This window comes from Colobus angolensis, unplaced genomic scaffold (assembly GCF_000951035.1).
Source record: "Colobus angolensis palliatus isolate OR3802 unplaced genomic scaffold, Cang.pa_1.0 Scaffold245, whole genome shotgun sequence".
NCBI classification, from domain to species: Eukaryota; Metazoa; Chordata; class Mammalia; order Primates; family Cercopithecidae; genus Colobus; species Colobus angolensis.
In genome coordinates, this window is record NW_012115655.1 from 1,129,237 (window position 1) to 1,137,016 (window position 7,780).

Consider the following 7,780-nt stretch of genomic DNA (forward strand, 5'->3'; position numbering starts at 1 on the left):
TCCTCCTGCCGCGCTGGGCGGTCTCTAGTGGGGGCGCCGGGGGACACCCCACCTCCGTTTCCTACGCGGTTCCTTCCGGACTGTCACGGCCGGGTCTACGCGGGCTGGAAGCGGGGACGAGCGGCGGCCGATAAGTTGAGCAGCTGGGGGCGGCTGAAACGGATGGTTGAGGAGCTTCATCCATCCCAGACCTCCCCTCCCCATCAGTACCAAAAAAAGAGAGAAGATAGTGGAAACACCTACCCCGCCCCGTGTTTTCTTCCCACCCCCCCAATCTCAGTATCAGACTTACATCCGTTCCCTCGCGTGGGCATCCCAGGGGAGACCTTAGTCCAGCCCTGCGGTAGCTGTCACTCCGTTAGTGAGGCCCAGGCTCTCCCCAGACCTGTGTCAGCTGGGAGACAGTGGGGCAACCCTAGAGTGGGATGGGGTGGGGTGCACTGGGACCCAAGGCCCGGCCGCGGGAGTCCAGGTGGCCTGCCTACTGCTAGCTTTCAGTATCCCCTCAGTTCGGCCCGTCCAGGGTAAGTTTCGGGAAGCAACTACACATTTTTTCACTGAGGGTCGAGTCAGGCAGGGCGGACAGTCCAGGTGTGACCTGCTCTGGGCGCTAAGTCGGCCGAGGCTGAGGAGCACTAGGATTCTGAGCTGAGGATCAAGTGGAGAAATTCGTGCTGCAAGTGGACAGAAGGCTTCTGTGGAGTGAGTGGTCCTTGCCCTTCAGAAATGTAGTATCCAATTGGAGAGGTAAGACACCTTCCCACAGGAAGGAAATAAAACAGCTAAGAAAGCAAACGCACTCAGAAAATCACATCTGAAACTGGACCAAGAGCTTACCTATGTTTCAGAACAAGACCCACCTGAGTAGACCCGTTATCACCATCATCACCAGCACAGGCATTAAAAGACCAGATCAACCCTATAACTAACAAATTTGTTCTTATCAAAACAACAGAACTTCTGTGGTAAACTCCCAAAGGCCTCCTGAATTTCTGGAGCTAGCCATGTACTGGGAGCTTCCACCGCTGTACCAAGGTAGGTTTCTGGCCTCCACAAACCGTTCATCCATTCTTTACCCCAATATTTAATGGGTGCATGTGAATGTGCCAGGCTCCTTGCTGGGCTCTGAGTAAACAGTCCTGCAGGGACAAGCCAGATCTGCCTCATGCAGCAAGCCTGAAACTGGACTATGTACGCGGATGTTCTCCATGAATTACCTAGCTTTTGACCTAAAGTATTAACATAACACCCCGGGTGTTAATGAAGAGGATTCATGTGTCTGTTGCTCCACTGTGTTCTACTCCATTGAGATAATCGTTTGTGGGTTTTCCTAAGCTCTACCAAGGTACAGGCCTTAGTTATTCTAATTGACCTCTCACCTGCATTTGAACACTTCCTCCTTGAATTTCCTGTTCATTTTCCACGACTCTACCTTCTCCTGCATCTCCTCTTTGCTCTGTGACCACTCCCCTTTGCTGGCTGTTCTCTCTTTGGGCTTTCCTGACCATTCCTGAACATCCTTCTGTACACAACCTGTGTCACACTGTCACATTCCCACGATGTCAAGTACTGCCCATATCCAGAGGAATCCCAAATCTTGACTTCCAGTCCCCAAGTGGCAGGCCTAAACACTCATTCTGGTCATTCCACAGGTCCATCAAGCTCACGAAATCTAAAACCTTATCCCCAAACCCACACTTTTCCTCCTGGCTTTTCATCAAATCATCCAAACTAGAAATCTAAGAATCATCCACCACTCTTCCTGCCTCATCCCCTTATTCCACATCTCATCAATTTTCCCTCCTAAATGACTTTTAAATCTGCACCCTACTATTTCTTAGCCAGTTCTTTTTGTTGTTGTTTGACATGGAGTCTAGCTCTGTCACCCAGGCTGGAGTACAATGGTGCAATCTTGGCTCACTGCAACCTCCGCCTCCCAGGTTCAAGCAGTTCTCCTGCCTCAGCCTCCCGAGTAGCAGGGATTACAGGTGCCTGCCACCACATCCAGCTAATTTTTGCATATTTAGTAGAGACAGGGTTTCACTATGTCTGTCAGGCTGGTCTCGAACTTCTGACCTCGTGATCTGCCCACTTCAGTCTTCCAAAGTACTGGGATTTTTCTTTATCATCTCTCCTCATCTTATCAATAACTTCTTACCTAATCTTCCAGCCTCTACTTCTCCACTGCTCCATGGTTGTCTTTCTATAATGCAAATTTGAATTTGTCCTTAAAATTCTCCAAGGGCTGCATAAGCATAAGCCTCTTTGGCATGGCATTGAAGTTCTCTCCTCTAATCTATCCGCTCCCATTGCCACTTTCCACCACCCTCCACCCAAATGCACCTTATATTTCAGTTTTCACAAACCAAGACTGCCATACCTCTGCATGTTTCCCTGCTTTCTCCGATTCTCCTATCCCTGGCTTCCTAGCTAATACTGACTGAGGGCTTTCCATGTGTCTGATACATGGAAAGCGCATGACACATACTGATTTATGTAATCCTCATTGTGACACATACTAATTCATATAATTCTCACTTCTACCCTATGAGCATGCCCAGTTATTACGCCCATCCTACAAAGGGGAAAACAGAAGCACAGAGAGATTCAACAATATGCCTAAGATTCCCTAGCTAGGCCAGGCTCAGTGGCTCATGCCTGTAGTCCCAGCACTTTGGGAGGCCAAGGTGGGCAGATAACTTAAGTTCAGGAGTTTAAGAACAGCCTGGCCAACATGGCGAAACCCCATCTCTACTAAAAGTACAAAAATTAACCGGGCATGGTTATGCATGCCTGTAATTCCAGCTACTCAGGAGGCTGAGGCAGGAGAATTGTTTGAACCCTGGAGGCGGAGGTTGTAATGAGCTGAGATCGCGCCACTGCACTCCAGCCTGGGCAACAAGAGTGAGACTCTGCCTCAAAGAAAAAAAAAAATAGATTCCCTAACTAGCAAGTAGTAGAGCCAGGATTTGAAATCCGGTAGTCTGGCTACAGAGTCTGTTCTCTTGACTGCCACATTATATTTCCCACCAAGATGTCAGTACTCAACTCAAAGACCATCTTCTCTATGATTGTCTCCTGACCTGATCCTTGGATTCCAGCAGTTAGGCAAGTTTCTCTCCCTGCATTTCTCTTGACACCTTACATGTACTTCTGTTATACTTATGACATCATATGATAAGCATTTGCCTACATGACCATCTGCCCTGCTGGACTGCACTGCTTAAGGTCAGAGGCCTGGTTGCACAATTCTTTGGGTTTTCAGTGTCAAAGTGAGTGCCTGACATGTATGTGCTGCATAGTCAGAGTGGGATAAATTAATGAAAAGAAAGTTATGTAACTGATGTCTGTCTTAAGACAGTGCCTATATTGTTTGTTATTGTACAGGAATGCTTGTCCTCCTTGGCAGATGTATGTTATACCATATGGTCAGATGGTAAATGTAGTAGCAACTGTATCCATTACTGTACTTCCTGGCTCAGTACTGAATGTGAAATGGAGAATTATTACTCAATCGTCGTGATTGGGTGAGATAAACATATTTGTTAAAATCGTCCTGATTATTTTTTAAGTACAAAAGCATCCTGAAGATAAAGCATAAATTACAATATTTAACAAAATAATATTAACTAATATGCTCATATTACTTGTTTGTCATGTTTCAGATATTTAAATTAAGGCTTTGAGTTTTTTCAAGTACAGGAGTTCTAATGACTTTTCCATAGTAACAATCTCAGTACAATAATAAGAAATAAGATGGAAACATCTAGCCAAAATTGACTATCTTGTCTCTCTATCTCTCCTCCTCTCTCTACCCCCCTCCCACCCCCAACACATACACACACACGCCCTCTCACCGTATCCCTAGAACGATGAAAAAATTAATACAGTGCTCATAAATATGTAAATACTTGTTGCCACAGAAGCTTAAAATTTCATATTAAGACATAATATTCACTGATAAAATAGTTGCAGTTCTGCTCAAAGAAACATGTAAAAGTGAGGATTTCATACTTCTAGAATCTGTCTTTAGCAGAAAGAGCAAAAGTAATCTGAAAAGACAGATTGCTAACATTTCTGGTAGTTCATCTAGCTAAAATTAAGCCTGCAGGGTGATTATACACAGACACAGTTCAAAGCCACTAGTCTGAGATACACAGCCACCACCCTCCCACACTTAACTTGGGTGCTCTCAATTTTGCCCAACATTTACACTAATGTCCTCATTGGATTCAAGCTTGCTGATTTATAAATACATAAGGGTAAATGCGATTGACTAATGGAGCCTATTTTGTTTTCAGTAAAACATGGCATTTAGATCTTATGAATTCAGAATTATAACCATGTTTTAAAGGGTAAAGCAGACAGGATTAGGCCTCAGTCAGAGTGGGCCCTAGTGAAGCCACAGGAAGTCTAACATGAAAGCCACGGTTTCAAAGCTCATACGAAACTTATCAGAGTGGAGGCTAGAAGCAGAAGAATCTTTTGGCTCACCTGCCAGTGTTACTGGTGATGCCAAAGGAATGACTGCATGGGCCTCTTTCCTCCACGTTAAGAACTATTCTAAGGCCAGATGCAGTGGCTCACACCTGTAATCCCAGCACTTTGGGAGGCCGAGGCGGGCGGATCACCTGAGGTTGGGAGTTCGAGACCAGCATGACCAATATGGAGAAACCCTGTCTCTACTAAAAATACAAATTTAGCTGGGTGTGGTGGCACATGCCTGTAATCCCAGCTACTCGGAAGGCTGAGGCAGGAGAATCACTTGAACACGGGAGGCGGAGGTTGCAGTGAGCCAAGATCGCGCCATTGCACTTCAGCCTGGTCAACAAGAGCAAAACTCTGTCTCAGAAAATTAAAAAATAAAATTAAAAGTAAATAAATAAGAACCATTATAAAAGGGATTCTTTTTTTTTTTTTTTTTTTTTGAGATGGAGTCTTGCTCTGCCGCCCAGGCTGGAGTGCAGTGGCCAGATCTCAGCTCACTGCAAGCTCCACCTCCCGGGTTTACGCCATTCTCCTGCCTCAGCCTCCGGAGTAGCTGGGACTACAGGCGCCCGCCACCTCGCCCGGCTAGTTTTTTATATTTTTAGTAGAGACGGGGTTTCACCGTGTTAGCCAGGATGGTCTCGATCTCCTGACCTCGTGATCCGCCCGCCTCGGCCTCCCAAAGTGCTGAGATTACAGGCTTGAGCCACCGCGCCCAGCCTATAAAAGGGATTCTTAATCAGGATGAAGGGGTACACCTCAGGAACTGCCCCTAGGAAATTGGGCACCATTACTCCTTTCATACAAAAGAACCAACAACAGCAGTATTTCAGTGGGTCAACTTCTAAACAGGAAAATGGGAATATTCACCAGAGCCAGTCTGTCACCTCAAGGTACATGTGGATCTGTGGATTTTAACTCCTCCACCCTCATGGTAGAGGCATGGGCTTGCAGTAACAGCTAGGACTGGAGACCCAGCAATGAGAAACTGTCCAAGACCACCAATGATGATGTCACAATGTCCCACTGTCCCAGAGCATCTACCCTGGACCTCCCTGCCCACCCCAGCTTGGCCACTCCTAGATGAGACCAAGGCTCCGCCTGGGGTGTTTGTCCTTGACAGCTCCAGTCAGTTGCAGAGAATGAACTCATTGAAACCATAATGAGTGAAACAGTTCCACAGGTAGCAAGCTAGAAGGTCCTCTAGAATCCTGGACATTTGTCCCTGGATACTTTTGGAAATCCTCAAAGAGACATTTTCCACCGATGATGACAGAGGGATGGTGGTATTGAATCACCCCCCACTTTCCTGTCTATTCCATGGATAGTATATAAAGCATGAACATATCTCTGAGCCTCAGCATTCTCAATTACAAAATGAGATGGAGTTGAATTACAATAAATTTCCATCAAACCGTAACTTTGATTCCTTCCTGGTCGACTATTGTGAGCTGTCCTCAAAGATCAGAAAAGTATAGCCAGTTGCATTTTTTCATTCATTCATTCACTATAAATATATGAAGTACTGAGACCAGCACTGTCTGACAAATATGATGCAAGCCACAAATACCGGGCAAATAAGAAAGTTTACCTTTCCTTGTTGTGTCATTTTACAAAGTAAGGAGCATCCTGAATCCTGAACACGTGGAGGTGCCTGCAGAGCGTCACCCCAGAGAGAGCATGAAAGCTCTGCACCTTCTCCCACAATGCCTTGCCCTGTGCTTCTCTTCATCTAAATTGTCTTCTCTATCCTTTGTTATGTACTTTAAATAAACTAGCAAATGGGTCAGGCGCGGTGGCTCACGCCTGTAATCCCAGCACTTTGGGAGGCCGAGGCTGGTGGATCACCCAAGGTCAGGAGTTTGAGACCAGCCTGGCCAACATGGCAAAACGCTGTCTCTACTAAAAATACACAAATGAGCCAGGCATGGTGGCGGGTGCCTATAATCCCAGCTACTCAGGAGGCTGAGGCAAGAGAATCGCTTGAACCCGGAGGGTGGAGGTTGCAGTGAGCCGAGATCATGCCAATTCGCTCCAGCCTGGGTGAAAGAGCGAAACTCGGTTTCCAAAAAATAAATAAATGAACTAGCAAATGTAAAATAAATGTAAAAAGAAACAACAGGCTTCACCTGTTTTCTTTCTAGCATTTTTTTTAAAATTTTTTAAATATTTGAGACAGTGTCTCTCTCTGTTGCCCAGGCTGGAATGCAGTGGTTCAGTCTCAGCTCACTGCAACCTCTGCCTCTCAGGTTCAAGTGATTCTCCCGCCTCAGTCTCCCAAGTAGCTGGGATTACAGGCGCCCACCAACACGCCCGGCTAATTTCTGTGTTCTTAGTAGAGAAGGGATTTCGCCATGTTGGCCAGGCTGTTCTTGAACTCCTGACCTCAAGTGATCTGCCCGCCTTGGCCTCCCAAAGTGCTGGGATTACAAGCATGAGCTACTGCACCCGGCCTGTTTCTAGCATCTTATTTAACCCAAGATATTAAAAATATCAGCATTTCAACATGTGCTCAATATAAAATATCAATGACATATATTATATTCTTTTTGCAAAGTATGTCTTTGAAATTTGATGTGTATATTATTACGCCTAACGTATATCTTAATTTGGATGAGCCATATTTTAAGTGTTCAGTTGCCTCAGTTGGTAGTGGCTACCATATTGACCAGCATGTGCCTCAGCAGTGGCTGTGCTGGAGTAGATGCTCAACAATTGAGAGTAATAAGTACTCTTAACTTCAAGAAATAAGTGAAAACCGAAACAAACCTGAAATATTTATATATAACCAAGAGTAAGCACAGAAATATTTAGTATTTGGAAAGTTAGCATAGTTCAACTACAAAAAAGCATGTGGTAAGGGGAAATAATAATTATTCTTAAAAAATAAATATCTCTTGGATGAATGTTTTCAGTGTAGATAGCAAACTAGGAAAACCACTTATACACATTTATAAAATCTTCCAAGCACCTATAATTTGCTTGACCCTGAGCATGTCATCCTGTTCAATGTGGTTTCTGCACAGGGATTTTTCAATCAAAATAAGACACATGAAACTCAGAAACACATTTCACAAGCACTTTAGAGTTTCGAGGTGTTTTTTGTGGGGCTGTACAGTAAATAAAGAAATGTTGTTTTCTCCATTGCCTTCGTGATATGTCACACTTTTAAAAGAAATTATTTGGGCTGGATGAAGAGAGAAGAGTTTGGAGAAAGATGTACAAATATTATAAAACCAAAAGTTAGTATCAGGGTCAGGTTAGCCTATAGCACTGTGAAAGAGAATAAAAA

General features: G+C 44.8%; 1 protein-coding gene across 1 annotated transcript in view; it reads right to left on the bottom strand.

Annotated features, from left to right (window-relative positions):
- Nucleotides 1-5,491, bottom strand: part of DCUN1D1 (DCN1, defective in cullin neddylation 1, domain containing 1) — a 57,981-nt gene extending 52,490 nt beyond the window's left edge. Inside the window, exon 1 of the mRNA XM_011945783.1 lies at nucleotides 5,359-5,491. The gene's annotated coding sequence lies outside the window, so the exon portion shown is untranslated. The remainder of the gene's footprint in view (nucleotides 1-5,358) is intronic.
- Between the last annotated feature and the right edge of the window lie 2,289 nt (nucleotides 5,492-7,780).